We start from the raw sequence: 17661 nt of genomic DNA on the forward strand, positions 1-17661 counted from the left end.
ATACTGGTGTCTTATCATATTGTTATTTACCATCAATATGTCTTTTTGAGTAAAGTGTCTGTTCAAAACTTTGGCTTTTTTTTTTGAGTTATTTCTTGTTGTTGAATTTTGTGAATTCTTTATAGTCTGAATGCAAGTCTTCTCAGAAATTGAGGTATAATTGTCACATAACATTATACTAGTTTCAGGTGTACAATGTAATGATTCAATGCATTTTCCTTATATCTGTTGGCCATTTGTATGTCTTCTTTGAAGAACTGTATATTCAAGTTCTTGGCCTATTTTTTAATTACTTATTTGTTTTGGGGGGTTTTTTTGCTATTGAGTTTTGAGTTTCTTATATATTTTAGATATCAATCCCTTATTGAATAAATGGTTTGCAAATATTTTCTCCCATTCTGTAGTTTGCCATTCCATTCTATTGATTGTTTCCTTTGTTACACAGAAATTTTTTAGTGTGATGCAGTCTCATTTATCTGTTTTCCTTTTGTTGCCTGTGCTTTTGGTGTCATATAAGAGCAAATCTTTTAGCAAGGTATCTCAAGCTTTCAAAATCTGACCCCAGTCTGCCTTTCTTATTTCATCTTTCACCATTACACTGCTGCATACCACATTCCAGGTCTCTGGGCCACTCCTAGTTCCTGAAAATGCCATGCACATCTATGTGTCTCTGCATATTGTACTTTCTTCTTGAAATATGTGTCCTCTGCTATCTATCCACAAGGCACAGTATTATAAAAGTCTCTGGAGGTTTTCTTAACCCTCCCTCTCCCAAGGAAGAATTAGTTGCATTCAGCCTAGTTTAGTCTCCTAATAAAGTACGCAATACAGTCATTTACTTAATTGTTTTTTATTCTAGATTATATCCCAGAAATTAATATCTATCGAAGATAGTATATGCTATTTTTAAAAATAAATTTGGTCATTTTGTCTCAGTTTCTTCATCTATAAAATGATAGTGCTTCTAAATTTGCCTGCCAATAGTAACCAGCTGAAATGTATCATTAAATATATATTCTAGAGTCCCTCCCATAGATTATGATTTCAGGGGTCCAGAAATTCATATTTGAAATGACCTCACTAGGTGATTCTCACAATCAGATTTATTTATGGGACACTGAGTTAGATTACTTCTAGGGCCCTATCCTGCTCTAAAATTTCTTCTTTTTTTGTCTATACTTTCATATAGCATACACAAGAATAGAAGTGAGAACAAAGAAAGAGGGCATGTTTTAAGACGACTAGCTGGAGTTTTGGTAACTGATACCCATTCCCTTTCCTTTAGTCCTTAATTTCAAGGTAATTTTGAAATTTTAAGCCTGGGAAACAGGTGGAAATATCATTCGAGTACAGGGAAAGTAGAGTACACCTTACACCTGGTACAATGCTTACAACTTGCAAAATACTTTCCACTTCCTTTATCCTTTTTATACTTTATGAAAACCCTGTAAGTTCAGCAGGGAAAAGTGGAGTGGGCAGGACAGCAATCATCGTTCACATTTTATAAAAATACCTTTTGAGTGTCTATGTCATATGAGGAAAAAATAGAGTATTTCATACAGAAAAAGGCTCTGATCTTCTATGCATTTGAAAGAGGTAAAATTCTCAAACTGTACATGCCGAGGTAAAGAGTTATTGGACTGAGTTGGAAAGATATTTTCCAGATATTTCAAAGCCATCAAAATATTTTTTCCCATCACCAATGGACAATTATTTTAGAAAACTGCTGTAAATGCCCCTTTGATTTTTAAAATTTTAATTCTGAAATAATTTCAGATTGACAGAAAACTTACAAAAATCCCATATACCCTCATTCAGCTTCCTCTAATGTTAATATTTCAGATACCACAGTACAGTCAACAAAACCAAGAAATTAATATTGGTACTAAACTACAGACTTTACACTGGTGATCATTCTTCCACTAAGGTCTACTTTCTGTTCCAGGATCTGACCCAGGATCCCACACTGCATTTAATTATCAAGTTGCTTTAGTCTCCTTCAATCTGTTACAGTTCCTCAGTGTCTTTCTCTCTTTATTGACCTTGACACTTTGGAAGAGAGTACCGGTGGAGCTATTTTGTCACATATCCATCTGATGCTTTTTCATGTTTAGATCAAGTTTATGAATTTTGGGCAAGAACACCATAAAAAATGTGTTGTGTCCTGCTCAGTGCATAATATCAGGAGACATGGTGGTACCTGCCAAGTTTCTGCAGGTAATTATTCCATTCCCTTGTCATTAATAAATATCTTAGGGGAGATACCTTGAGACTATACAAATATTCTGCTTCTCCTCAAACTTTTGCCCATGAATTTTAACATCCTTCAACGTATTTTTGCCTCTGATAAGTGTAACTGTGCTGTCTGTCTAACGAAGATTTTTAATTTTCCTTATTCCCTCTACATATATTAACTGGAATTTTTCTATAAAGAGAAGCTATCTCTCCCCCCTCAATTATGTATTTATTTGCTTGTGCCCTTCATTTTTGAGTGTTCCTTCTGTTTCCCTTCCTTGTCAGGCCAATAGAAATTCAGCAAGCAATAGATAAAAGTAAACACCATTTAAAAAGACAACTCACAAAAAATTTTCAAATTTTTTCACACTATCCTGTCAAGTCAGATGGATTTGTCAAACAAAAAAAGTTAGAATAAGATCAGACACATAAATACCATTGATGGAAGCAACATGAATCCATAAGAAACAAATTGACCTCAGAAAGACAAAAGTCCTTGCTGACTAACTTGTGGTGTCTTGAGAGCAAAAGCAAAGTCAATGCATTTTGATAACTAATGTTCATTTTGTTTTTCTCTGACTCTCTTACTGGGTAAAGTTTCTAAATAAAATAAGAAACTAACCACTTTATTTCAAAATGAATAATGGTTTTTAATGGTTTATTTTGGTTTGGGGCTTTTCTTCTCCAACCAGGACATCTATTATTTTTCAGAGAACAATCCAGCAAATAAATTAATGGTATTGAGTAGTATGAATATTGATACCATCAAATGTTTCTACTTAAGGAAGATTATTTCCATGTTTATTCTGCAACAAAACATTTTGCAAAATAGGTTGCTTTCATAACAGATTGGTGTATCATGAATCAAAAAAAAATGGTTGCATATGAAGAGAATAAACATTGATTCTGGAAATGAGCCACAATTTCTTGGGCGGCCTAAGAAGTCACCAAACTTGTCTAGACCTGATTTTCTCACTAATGCAATAATAATAGTTTTTACCTACCTTGTTAAAAGATGTCAGATATTAATTAATGTTCACAATGGGCTTGAGATCTGTGATTAAAATCTGTTATTCTTGATGGAAAACACAGTCATTCAACGATTGAGGAGCAGTAAACGAACCCAGGGAGATGTGTAGTCCATGAGGAGAAATATTGGAGAGTGAAGTTAGTCAGGAATGAGGAGCAGGTGCTGGGACAAGAATCTCTTTTCATGTGTAAGTACTTGCATTTTTTTCTTCATAGAATTAAGTAATACACCTCTCTAATGTTTCAATACGGGGACTATTCTTCTCTACACGAAGATTCTTAAACTTTTTTTTTTTTTGCCATACACGGGCCTCTCACTGTTGTGGCCTCTCCCGTTGCAGAACACAGGCTCCGGACGCGCAGGCTCAGCGGCCATGGCTCACGGGCCTAGCCGCTCCGCGGCATGTGGGATCTTCCTGGACCAGGGCACGAACCCGTGTCCCCTGCATCGGCAGGCAGACTCTCAACCGCTGCGCCACCAGGGAAGCCCTAAGATTCTTAAACTTTTTTGTGCCATGGGCCTTTTTAACATTTTAAAGAAGCCATAAACCTCATCTAATAATAATTTTTAAATGCACAGAAAATATGTAGGGTTATGAAAGAAACCAATTTTATTAAGGCACAGTTATCAAAATGTTTTTTAAAATTTAATTTTAGAGCACTACATGTGCTTCTTTATTAAATTAAATGAGATCTAATGGCAGTCTAAACACTACCATAATTTCAAAGTAGTAATGGTTGTAAACAACATTTTAAGATATTTGCAACAACTCTAATGTGGTATGAAAACATCTGTGTTTTCTATTGGTGTTAAGGTTAGAGGAACTGCTCTTACTTCTGTGGCTTGTTGCCTACATTTAAAATTTTTTTAATGCTAAGGTTTAGTTAGAAGTTACTGAAAATAAAGATGTATCTTTTTTCCCATCTAAATTTGTGGACCATAGGCTCCTTGGGTGTATTTGATCTTGGGTTAAGAAACCCCATTCTACACCTATCCTTGGATCTCTCAATAGCCAAACACTTAATACTACTTCTCAAAGTGTGATCAGGTGATCACGTTTATGGAGTGTTTATAAAAAATGCAATTTTCCTGGCCTTTTCTTAAACCTGTTGAATCTGCATTCTTAACAAGCATCCAGGTGACTGACATACACACTAAAGTTTGAGAATTGCTTCAAAGGTGGTTACATCAATAGCTCTCTTCAGTGGAATTATAATTATCAAGCCAGAGATTCTTAAATATTAGTTTGAATATTATAATATATATAATAATATGATAGGAATGGAAATGGCCTAGAAATTTTAATGTTAATAGGCATTTAAAATATTGTGATGAATATGTTCTCGGCTCTATTATGAGAAATAATCCTAAACAAAGACACTGAAAGTCAAAGTATAAAATCTGCCTGGGAATGGGAGGAGCTGATGAGGAGATTTGCATCAATATCATCATAACTATACTCTACTCCCCTTTCCTTTTCTGCACTGGTTAACACCCTTCAAAAGAAAACCTGTACATAGAACATTTAACTATGGAGTCAATGCATTATATCACTGAGGATGCAAAAAATGAGGGGCATTCTCTCTGCCCATTTTTAACATCGTGGTTTAAACTGGTAGGCAAAAATTAGTCATCATCAACATGAAAAGCAGTAATAACAGAGTAATAAGGCTACAGAAGATCTAAAGATCACCTTGTACTTTCAACTACTACCTTTTTCTTCTGCCTCACAAATCTCTAGCCCTATCCCAGAACTCTCTATAACTTGAGCTTCAAATCAGTATATCCAACTGCCTACTACACATTTACCTCTGAATATCAGAGACGACTCAAATACTACAAACCAAAACTGAACTCACCACATTTTCCCACAGAATGGCTATCTCTTTTATATTGTCTTGAATATGGGTACCACCATCTAGTAAGATATTCAAAAATTGTCCTAAATGTTTCCCTATTTCTCATTAAGTTTTTCTTTGCTAGGGGACATATTTGGAGTGATAACCAGTTTTAGAGCTCTAGCCATGGCCTAATGTTCTTTGAGTCAGCATTTTTTGGAGCACCAACCTCCAACCTGGCTGATGTAATAAGAAGGACATAGTCTACCAGTGAAAGATAAGAAAGAGAAAATTAAGGAAACAATCCCATTTACCATCACATCAAAAAGAATAAAATAAAACACCTAGGAATAAACCTACCAAATGAGACAAAAGACCTCTACTCTGAAAACTATAAGATGCTGATGAAAGAAATTGAAGATGACACAAAGAGATGGAAAGATATACCATGTTCTTGGATTGATAGATTCAATACTGTCAAAATGACTATACTTCACAAGGCAATCTATGGGTTCAGTGCAATCCCTATCAAAGTATCAATGGCAGGGACTTCCCTGGTGGCACAGTGGTTAAGACTCTGTGCTTCCAATGCAGAGGGCCCAGATTCAATCCTTGGTCAGGGAACTAGATCGCACATGCATGCCTCAACTAAGAGTTCATATGTCACAACTAAGGAGACTGCATGCTGCAACTAAGAAGCTCACATGCCACAACTAAGGAGCTGGTGAGCCACAACAAAGGAGCTCATGAGCTGCAGCTAAGATGCAGCGCAACCAAAATAAAAAGATTTTTTAAATTACCAATGGCATTTTTCACAGAACTAGAATGAAAAATATTTTAATCTGTGTGGAAACACAAAAGACCCCAAATAGCCTGTGAAAGAAAAATGGAACTAGAGGAATCAGACTCCCTGGCTTAAGACTATACTACAAAGCTACAGTAATCAAAACAGTATGGTACTGGCACAAAAACAGATATATAGATCAATGGAAAAGGATAGAAAGCCCAGAAATAAACCCATGCACCTATGGTCACCTTATCTTTGACAAAGGAGGCAATATACAATGGAGAAAAGACAGTCTCTTCAATAAGTGGTGCTGGGAAAACTGGACAGTTACATGTAAAAGAATGAAATTAAAACATTCTCTAATACCATACACAAAAATAAACTCAAAATGGATTAAAGACCTAAATGTAAGATCAGTTACTATAAAACTTTTAGAGAAAAACAGGCAGAACACTCTTTGACATAAATTGCAGCAATATCTTTTTGGATCCACCTGCTAGAGTAATGAAAGTAAAAACAAAAATAAACAAATGAGACCCAATTAAAATTAAAAGCTTCTGCACAGCAAAGGAAACCATAAACAAAATGAAAAGACAACCCACAGAATATTTACAAACAGAGCAAACGACAAGGGATTAATCTCCAAAATATTCAAACAGCTCATACAATTCAATATCAAAAAAACAAACAACTCAATCAAAAATGGGTAGAAGATCTAAATAGACATTTCTCCAAAGAAGACATACAAATAGCCAAAAAGCACATGAAAAGATACTCAACATCTCTAATTATTAGAGAAATGCAAATCAAAACTACAATGAGGTATCACCTCACACCAATCAGAATGGCCATCATCAAGTCTACAAACAATAAATGCTGGAGAGGGTGTTGAGAAAAGGGAATCCTCCTACACTATTGGTGTGAATGTAAATTGGTACAGCCACTATGGAGAACAGTATGGAAGTTCATTAAGAAACTAAAAATAGAGCTACCATATGACCCAGTAATCCCATTCCTGAGCATATACCCTGAGAAAACCATAATTCAAAACGACATGTGCACCCCAATGTTCATTGCAGCACTATTTACAATAGCCAGGGCATGGAAGCAACCTAAATGTCCACTGAGAGATGAAGGGATAAAGAAAATGTGGCACATATATACAGTGGAATATTACTCAGCCATTAGAAAAGAATGAAATAATGCCATCTGCAGCAAAATGGATGGATCTAGAGATTATCATACTAAGTGAAGTCAGAGAAACACAAATATCATATGATGTCACTTATATGTGGAATCTAAAAAATATGATACCAATGAACTTATTTATAAAACAGAAACAGACTCACAGACATAGAAAACAAACTTATGGTTACCAAAGGGGAAAGGTAGGGGGGAGGGATAAATTAGGAGTTTAGGATTAACATATACACACTACTATATATAAAACAGATAATCAACAAGGACCTACTGTATAGCACAGGGAACTCTATTCAATATTCTGCAATAACCTATATGGGAAAAGAATCTGAAAAAGTTGGATATATATATACATGCATAAGTGAATCACTTCTGTACACCAGAAACTAGCACAACACTGTAAATCAACTATACTGCAAAATAAAATAAAAATTAAATAAAAACAAAAAGATGGTCATAGTGATTGGAAAATAGCTCTCATGTCACAAACTAACTCCAACAACACAACTGCAGCCCTAAGAAGGCTTAGGAGAAGTGGCTTCTACCAACTCAAATTTAGGCCTCTGAAAGAAATGTCTTTTGCTTCTTTGATTCATGTTTCCTTATATTCGTATTTTCTTGCCCTTCACCTCATTCAATTAGTGAGTTTTGTTTTTTTTTGTTTTTTTTTTCGGTACGCGGGCCTCTCACTGCTGTGGCCTCTACCGTTGCGGAGCACAGGCTCCAGACTCACAGGCTCAGCGGCCATGGCCCATGGGCCCAGCTGCTCCGCGGCATGTGGGATCCTCCCAGACCGGGGCACAAACCCGTGTCCCCTGCATCGGCAGGCAGACTCTCAACCACTGCGCCACCAGGGAAGCCCAATTAGTGAGATTTTTGAGGTATAACTTTAGGGTATAGTTCCTAAAGAATGGTCTCTCAGTCTGCCTCTGATCCAGGCAAGAGAAATCCTTGGAGTCTCACAGGGTCCTGGCTGAATCATGAGCAGACTACATTGGAGTTGAAAGCCAAAGGACAACCCAATAACATGATTCAGAATTTGGAATTTGATCACCAACGTCTGGTGGAGTTAAGCTGACCAAAATGAGTATATAACTAAGGTTTGGGAGGTAAGATCACTTGAGAATCTCAAACTTGAAGGACAGTTGCACTATTGATGGGTAAATCCCCACAGGAAGAGCAAAGCTACTGCAGCAGGAAAGAGCTAGTAAGTGGACCATGGTCGTGGTGAAAATAAAGATTCAGTTCTTAGGTAACAGGCTGATCTGAAGGCTGAGTTTCAATAGGTAAATTTCTGACTTAGCAATACTAGTCACCTTGCTGGACTGCTCTGTGTTCTCCACTTTATTATCTGTTTTCCTCTTCATCCTATTCCACCCAGGGCAGAAGGAATAATATGTAACACCAGAACAAATAGAGCAAATTCCTGCTGGAGCAGGAAAATAGGTGACAGAAAAGAATGTTTGCATCACTATGAGAAGGATAAGTTTAGCCAAAGTTATATGATTTCAACACTGACAAAAGGTGAGATTTGGGGAATGAGACATGGCTGAGATAAAACACTTCTTAATGAGCCCCTGCATGTAGAGTGGTAGGATGTGCTTAGAGCAGCAGCACAAGCAAAAAAGTTGGGGTTCTGCTGGGATGAAAGCAGCTCACACAGGTCACCCTCAATTCAGGCCAAAATCGTGAGGCCAAAACAATGGAACCTTAGGGGACAATAAAAATAATTCAGAAAAAGGCAGAACATGAAGATCTCAGGAAAGGCCTGTCATGGAGGTGCAAACCTCGCCATCAGTGAAAATGGATCCTGAACAACTAACGGGAATTGATTGGTCTCTTGGTGAGGTTGGAACCAAAAACCCTATTTTATTTTATTTTTATTTTACTTATTTTTATGTTTACTCTCTTACCCCAGAAAATACCAATGCTCTTTTGGCCGATGGCTGGTAATAGCAATGTGGATCTAGACGTGCTCTTTCTAATCTAGTAGGCACTAACCACAAGTGGCTATTGACCACTTGAAGTGTGGCTAGTCTGAAGTGAGAAATTCTTTAAATATAAAATATCTACTGAATTTCAAAAACTTAGTACAAAAAAACATAAAATATCTCATTAATTTTTATATTTACATATTGAAAATATATATTTTTGATATATTGGTTTAAATAAATACATTATTAAAATTAATTTTATCTGTTTCTTTATACTTTTTTAAAAAGCAACTATTAGAAAATTCAAAATTATACATATGGCTTGCATTATTTTTCCATTGGACAATGCTGATCTAGACTATAACATACATTGGTTCTGGGGCCATTGCTCTTTTTGTGTGTATGTGCTAAATATAAAGAAACTAGTATTTAAACAATGGTTATAAAATTTAGTGTATTTAAAAATCAACTAGGTAACATAAGAAAATGCCATTCTTGCCCCCACCCACCCAGCAAGATTCTATGCAAACAATGAATTTGTATTTTCAACCAGTTTCCTAGGAGATTCTGATTCAGAGAGTCTTCTGACCATACTTTGAGAAATACTGGCTTAGGGTGTATGGCGCTGCCTTGATCATGTTTGATTCTAGAATGTTCTTCTATTTTTCTAAATTTTTTTTGGTGAAACCAGCTACCATAATAATCTAATGCTCTTGTTGACCCTCTGGAACTTGGGCAAAGTATATGCAATGAGGGCTTTGGGACTGGATTAACTAAACTTTGGAAATGCTAAAACTTTTACCTTAGATTTAGTGAAAGATGGCCCAGGATATGCTGCAGAGGAGAAACCTCAGGCTGCAATGAGGCCCCTGAATTAGACCCTGTTTGTGGGAAAGCATGGTTTAAAAGGAAAATGTGCATGGGTACAGGCAAGCAGGAGGGAGACATGTGAGAGGGCTTGAGACACTGGATTGGATCCAGTATTGGAGCTTTGACTTCTCTGTAGGAACAAGGGATTGGCTTGATACTGGGATGAGATTTGTATTATTAAAATGTATACAGTGTATATAGAAAATGTTTCACATTATGTGCTGCAGTCCTCAAGGGCTCACTATATATCACAGTGGCTGAGATAAATTTTGGAGCTAGACCAACCTAGTTCCAATACTATCTCCACCAAAACACTTTCCTTTTCTTTAACACAGAAAAAATAATTTGTTGTGAAGATTAAGTGAAATGATATTTGCAGAAAACAGACTTGTGCTTGGCACACAAGAGCTATATGAATGTTAGGTATTATTATTATATTATAGTGTGGTGAAATTTGCTGCACAATATACAGCTGAATACACTGTAAAATAAAGAAAGGAATAGAAGGAGACTGTTTTGCCTACTGCAAACAGCAATAGGAAGCAGCAAGCCCAAATGCTTCTAGAGGACAGGGAAGTTGCACAAATATATGTACAAGGTATATTGGAGGATGAGGAGAGAAAGAAAGTAGAGAATGATAGAACCAGGAAGGAGTTGCCTTTTGCAAATTAGAGTAAGCATGTCCAGCCTAAGGATATTCAAATTCAGTATTTATTTATCAAGTGCTAGCCAAATATGAAAAACGTCTTTAAGTCAGATTGCCCTAAACTCCTAGTCAGCCACATGCATAGTTTCCAGAGTTGCTGTGTCACCTCAAAGTATTGTCCCTTCCTATTTCAGATTTTTTTGGGGGGAAACTCCGACCTTAAGGAGTCTGAATGGCCCATCTCTGGATGATGCAAGGGAGCTGAAGTGAGGATTATGTGCAGTTAAGGCATTTCCAGTACTCTGCAATCTCCCTTGAATAGAACCTCAACATCCCAAGGCCTGAGTGCTAAGTCCATGTGGGTCCACAGGAGGACAAAAGATAGGCTACTATTGACTAAATACCTGAGGGAACTCAAGGTGTTTCTTGCTTTACTTCATCTCCAAAGAGGACAATGGATAAAAAACAGAAGTAGGTAATACTGCTGGGAGCTGGAGTTTTTAATGTGGCAAGTGAAAAAGGTTAAAGCAGTACTTTCATAACCTTTTTTCAGTTTATGTCACGACCTAAGGCAACTGGCATGGGGCCCTAGCTGTCCGGCTTCCATCCCCTACCTGGCCCCAAATCACACTTCTGACCTTTTCCTTTGAGAAGCACTATTTCAAGTCTTGTGAATACATGTGATATTACACCTGGTTTTTCCTCACTCAGCTTTTCTCTAAGAAACTTGCTTCCTTTATGGGTAAGTAGCAGATGGTCCCAGGGATCCTCCTAACTGGGAAGGTGCTTTGTGCTTTGCTTTATCTCTTCCATTCTTAAACCTTGCTTTCTAAAAAGATCACATGGGAAAGAGATCAAAGTGATTATTTGAGTTCAATGTGCTTGGTCTTTGGAAAAAAAAATTTTTTTTTTTCTGCTTGCGATATACCTTTCCTTGGGGTAGCTCTTCCTAAACTCTTCTTACCATCTACAAGCCATCAAGAAACCAAATTAGGGCCTCCCTGGTGGCGCAGTGGTTGAGAGTCCGCCTGCCGATGCAGGGGATACGGGTTCGTGCCCCGGTCTGGGAGGATCCCATATGCCGCGGAGCGGCTGGGCCCGTGAGCCATGGCCGCTGAGCCTGTGCGTCCGGAGCCTGTGCTCCGCGACGGGAGAGGCCGCAGCAGTGAGAGGCCCGCGTACAGCAAAAAAAAAAAAAAAAAAAAAAGAAACCAAATTAGTATGTGGGCTTATGAGAAAGTGGTCAAGGATGACAGATGAGCATTAGGAAAGTGTGTAAGGGTGTAGACACAGAGCAAAAGGAAAGCAAAGTTGCCTAAGCATAAAATACAAAATTGGAAATCACAGTATTGACCTTCATCTACCAAAAACTAGAATAATTTTATTTATTATTAATTAAATGTACTAATATAACTCTGGGAAGATTATTTGCCTAAGGTTTCAGATATTCATAGGTATTAAGTATGGGAATGGAGGTGGTATATAAAACCTCAGTAGTATTCTACAAAATACAGAATAGCTCTCTTAACTAACATTTATTTAAGTCCTCACTCCTGCTGGCTGATGCCCATGGTTTGAATCTTGCACTGAGGTGCCTTTCCAGTGCCTACTAATATTCTATTCTCCCAGATGAGTTGTAAGCTTTTTAAGAGTTATATATGCATTCCCCAACCTATTTAAGCCAGCTGTGCTTATCAGTATAATTTCTTAATAAAAGATTTATTTTTATTAAATTATAAATACTAATATTTTAATAAAATATTCTTAAACTTAATACAATATTTTCCCTTTTATTATATTGTAAATAAATGCCAAACTATAACAGTAAAACTTAAAACCAAAGAAATAGGAATGTAAAAAATAGAGTTATATCTATAAAAACTAAATTTAATGCCTGTAAAGACTCAATAGAGGTGAGTTGTTGGAACTTCCCTGGTGGCCCAGTGGCTAAGAATCTGTGCTCCCAATGCAGGGCACCTGGGTTCGATTCCTGGTCAGGGAACTAGATCCCACATGCCACAACTAAGAGTTCGTATGCTGCAACTAAAGATCCTGCATGCCACAACTGAAGATGCGTGTGCCGCAACTAAGACCACGTGCAGCCAAATAAATGAATAAATATTAAAAAAAATAGAGGTGAGTTGTTTTTAAAATGTTGCTGTCAAATCAGAGTTGAAGGCCACTGAAAAAATCAGTAGGAAAGCATTAAAAGTCAAAAGAGGCTGCATTCAAATTGATTTATGTGTCATTAAGTCCTATATCACTTTCTCGCTTTTTTTTTATGCTAGAAAGAAGACATCAGCCGACTCATACACAGAGAACATTCATGAATGAATGAACATGTCTATATTTTAAGTCAAGATAAAATGTTTGAGATATGTTTGTATCATTTTAAAAATGATTTCCCAATCTTAATTCACATTTTTGGTGTGAACCAAATAATTCTGGGTCATCTTTGGGTCCCACCCACCTGGAATAAGGTGGCTACTATTGAGTTTTTTGAAATTTCTAACTGGATGCATTTATGTAGTTGTTTCATGGGATTGTATTGTTTTATTTCCAGGGCAAAAGAAATGGCATCACATTACTAGAGGATATTTTTTATTACTTAGGAAACAACATATAGGTAGTAAAAGTGTTAACAAATAGGTAGGGGTGAGACAGCCTTCTCAGAACACCAAACTTTCAAAATAGCCTTAAATAGCTAAATAGGATTTTTTGGACTTTTTTTGCACTTAGCTTTTGTTATTTAACAACACGTTCATGTAATAAAATATCTCAATAATATTATAATTTTCATATTGAAGAATTTTTATATTCTTATATTCTGTAAGAATTCGTGAAAATAAAGTTACTGAATATAAACCAAAACTTATGATTTCTAGCACAAAGTCACACTATTATTGGAGTTCATCAAAGTTTATCAAGGATGCAGTACTCAGAGTTCCTTTCCTTCTTTCTACACCAAATTACATTATTCAATTGTAAGTTTTTATAAAATGAATATGCTAATCTGCAGATGACCTTCAACAGACTCTAATTTTACTAGGAAAACTGTGCAATTAAAACAGTAGTTAACCATTCACCTCTTTTTAATGTCCTAACACATTTCAGAAACCAAGAGATAAGAAGGAGCAATATCAAGTTCAGTATTCAAAATTAAGAATTTTTACATTAATGGTATCAAATAACTTTTATTCATTTAATATTTATAAGCTTGATTTTTTCATAGATTAAATTTTTTATATCAGACATAAAAGGACAGCTTTTCAATCACAATAACAAGTGACTGAGGGAAAATAGTAGTGGGATTGCTGGATCATATGGTAGTTCTATTTTTAGTTTTCTGAGGAACCTCCATACTGTCTTCCATAGTAGCTGCACCAATTTACATTCCCACCAACAGTGTAGGAGGGTTCCCTTTTCTCCACACTCTCTCCAGCATTTGTTATTTATAGACTTTTTAGTCATGGCCATTCTGACTGGTGTGAGGTGGCATCTCATTGTAGTTTTGATCTGCATTTCTCTAACAATTAGTGATCTTGGGCATCTTTTCATGTGCCTACTGGCCATCTGTATGCCTTCTTTGGAGAAATGTCTATTAAGGTCTTCTGCCCATTTTACCATATGATCCAGCAATCCCACTCCTGGGCATATACCCAGACAAAACTATAATTCAAAAAGACACATGCACCCCAATGTTCATTGCAGCACTATCTACAATAGTTAAGACATGGAAACAACCTAAATATCCATCGACAGATGAATGGATAAAGAAGATGTGGTACATATATACAATGAAATATTACTCAGCAATAAAAAGAACAAAATAATGCCATTTGTAGCAACATGGATGCAAATAGAGATTATCATACTAAGTGAAGTAAGTCAGAAAGAGAAAGACAAATACCATATGATATCACTTATAAGTGGAATCTAAAATATGGCACAAATGAACCTATCTACAAAACAGAAACAGACTTACAGATATAGAAAACAGACTTGTGGTTGCCAAGGGGGAGGTGGGGAGGGAGAGGGATGGACTGGGAGTTTGAGGTTAGTAGATGCAAACTATCACATTTAGAACGGATAAACAATAAGGTCCTACTGCATAGCACAGGGAACTATATCCAATCTCCTGGGATAAACCATAATGGAAAAGAATATGAAAAAAGAATGTGTACATGTGTATAAATGGGTCACTTTGCTGTACAACAGAAATTACCACAACATTGTAAATCAACTATACTTCAATTAAAAGGAAAAAAAAAAGAAGTTTGGAAAAGAGATGTGGCATGATCTGACTTACACTTTCAAAGGATCTCTAGCTGCTACATTGAGCAGACCGGAGAGGAAAAGGGGTTTGGAGGGCAAGTAGGGAGAATGCAGTGGATGAGTTCAGAGGCTATTGTAGTAATCCAGATAAAAGATCAAATAGTTTTTAAAATAGTGAAAAGTTTTTGGAATTGGGATATATTTTGAAGGTGAATTCTAAAAGAATTAGTATTGGATTGAATGTGAGTATAGAAAAAAACAAGAATTAATGACTATTCCCAATTATAAATTCCTTATTTTAAAACAGCACTCCAAAAAATTAAATTCAGCAGTTAAATAAGAGCATCTTTAAAAATAACGATAACAACAATAGTAGCTGTATTAGTCAGGAGAATCTAGGTTATGTTACTATAAGAAAAAAGAAAAATCTCAGATAAAAGTCAGTTTCTTCCTTTATGCAAAGTTTGTTGCAGGTTTAGGAACTGTTTTAGGGCAGCTGTGTTCCATAGACTTTCCAGTGATCTAGATTGCTTCAATGTGTTGGCTCTTTCATCTCAACTGGAGGCCTCCTCCATGACCAGCAGGAAAAGAAGGATAAAGAAGTGTGAAAAAGAATGGGGGACTTCCCTGGCGGTCCAGTGGCTAAGATTCCATGCTTCCAGTGCAGGGGGCGTGGGTTCAACCCCTGGTTGGGGAACTAAGATCTCACATGCCGTGCGGCCAAAAAAAATTTTTTTTAATTAAAAAAAAAAACCAAGTGTGAATGGGCTTTTTCCTACCTCTGCCTAAAAGTGGTATGCATCACTTCTGCTCACATTTCACTCACATATCTAGTGCCACAGCTCTACTCAACAGCAATGGAGCTGAGGAGTGGTCTTCCATGTATCACGAAGGGGAAAAGAATGTATATTACTAAAAGCTAGCTTTGTCAACTACATTAGCTAACATTATATAGCATTTTCAATGTGACAGGCTATGTGTACTATGACCCACAAATAAAGACTCCCAGTGATATATTCTCAATAGTTTCTACATTGATTGGAAGAGCACAGCCTGGGCCCATTGTCCTAGACCCTAACAGAAATTATTTCTAATGCTTGGGAATCCACCATGACCAGGATTTAGAAATGCTCTGGGAAAATCCAATTATTCCCAGATATGTACATGCAATAAGGAAACAGGGATTATGTCTGCCAGTTTCCACCTTTATTTGTGAGTTATAGCATACTCTGGAGATGGGATTATGATACTAACTAAAGACAAGTCCACATAAATGAGCCATGGCTCTCAGCAGAGTCCATGCTTAGGCATAAATATTCATGAACTCTGTTCTTCCAGTGTTTGGATACCAAATTTCATGTCTTGGGAAATTGATGCTATGTCTGAAAAGATTAATTACTAAGGTGTCTGGAAGATAGCCCTACCCTGCGGCACCCTTCAACTTCATCACTGCTACTCCCTGCCGATAGCAGTTAACTTTTATACCTAGCAGGATTGAAAGAAGTCCAGGGCACCCAGCATGGCACCATATGCAATAAGGATTCCTATACCCAGGACTAAATTTAGGCCAAGTGTCTGTATTATGTTGCCTCTTATTTCCATCACATCACTCATTGCGGGCCAAAGCACAAGTGTTCATCCAAAATACAAACCTAGAAGTCCAAGGGGCAGTTAAAACCACTTTTGACCCCCTAACATCTTTGAAGGGCATCCCTCTATGTTAATTGTACCAGAGTCATGTTGCAACACTAAGTGGTGGTGGACAGGTTAATTCTGATCAACAATTTATCTTTTCTTCAAGGCTGAGCTCAGCCTCAGACATTACAATCCTTTGGTTCTCTGTGGTACACAAAAACATACTCAGTTCAAGTTCAGTTTCTGGAAAATATAAACTCACTGTAAAGATGTAGAGTTTTTATTATCTTAGGAACAAATGTGAGAATTCTTTTTATAGAGAAAGAGCTATTTTTATTGGGAAAATACTTTTAAGCTGAGAGTTGGAGCTGAGGCCCTGAAGTCTGGGTATTAGCTGGCATGAAAATTAAGAGGAAGGGAAAAGTAACTCTTGAAAAAGAAGCAGAGGAATTTGAGCTTCTAGGGAATATATCAGAAGGAGGAAGAAAAGTAAGCAAAGTTGATGTATAAAAGAGGGACGGGCCAGAAAGAGAAAATCCCTATGGCATGTTATCTGAGAAAAACTTAGGAAATCAATGATGTCATAAGCATATGAACCATAGCATACAAACTATTCCTCCTTGTCCCCTGCAATAGTTCAAATGAAATCTATATTTCTCATTAACACTTCAGTGTGAGTTAATTTTTATGTGAAGGATCTGAGTCCTATATCTTGGATGAGACAAAATAACACAGGTTTTTGTTTTCAGAATAAATACTATTCCTAGCTGCGTAGCTTCAAACTAACTTCCCATTATATTATTCTTTATGTACAATATCCATTAGGAAAAAAAAAGCTTCTAATGCTTCTTCCTTCTTAATGTCTCATGTATTATTCTTCTTTTCCTTTTTCTATTGACACATCCTAGTGGGCTAGGTACTGATACCTTTAGTATGACTAAAGTAGATTCCAAATTATTCTCTCTCTCTCTCTCAAAAACTCTAATATCTTCTGTACATACTGGCCTTACTACTTTTCCTAAAATTATTCCATTAGATCATTCTCTTATTCAATAACCTGCTATTTTTGGCCAAAATATTGATAGTAATTTCTTTTTCAATTATATCTTCCTCATTTTTGTAACCCCTGCTCCTATACTAAATCATTTTTTTAAATTAATGGCTTCAGGGAATTCGCTGGCGGTCTAGTGGTTAAGACTTAGTGCATCCAC

The sequence above is a fragment of the Mesoplodon mirus genome, assembly GCF_964341445.2.
Source record: "Mesoplodon mirus genome assembly, chromosome: 5".
NCBI classification, from domain to species: Eukaryota; Metazoa; Chordata; class Mammalia; order Artiodactyla; family Ziphiidae; genus Mesoplodon; species Mesoplodon mirus.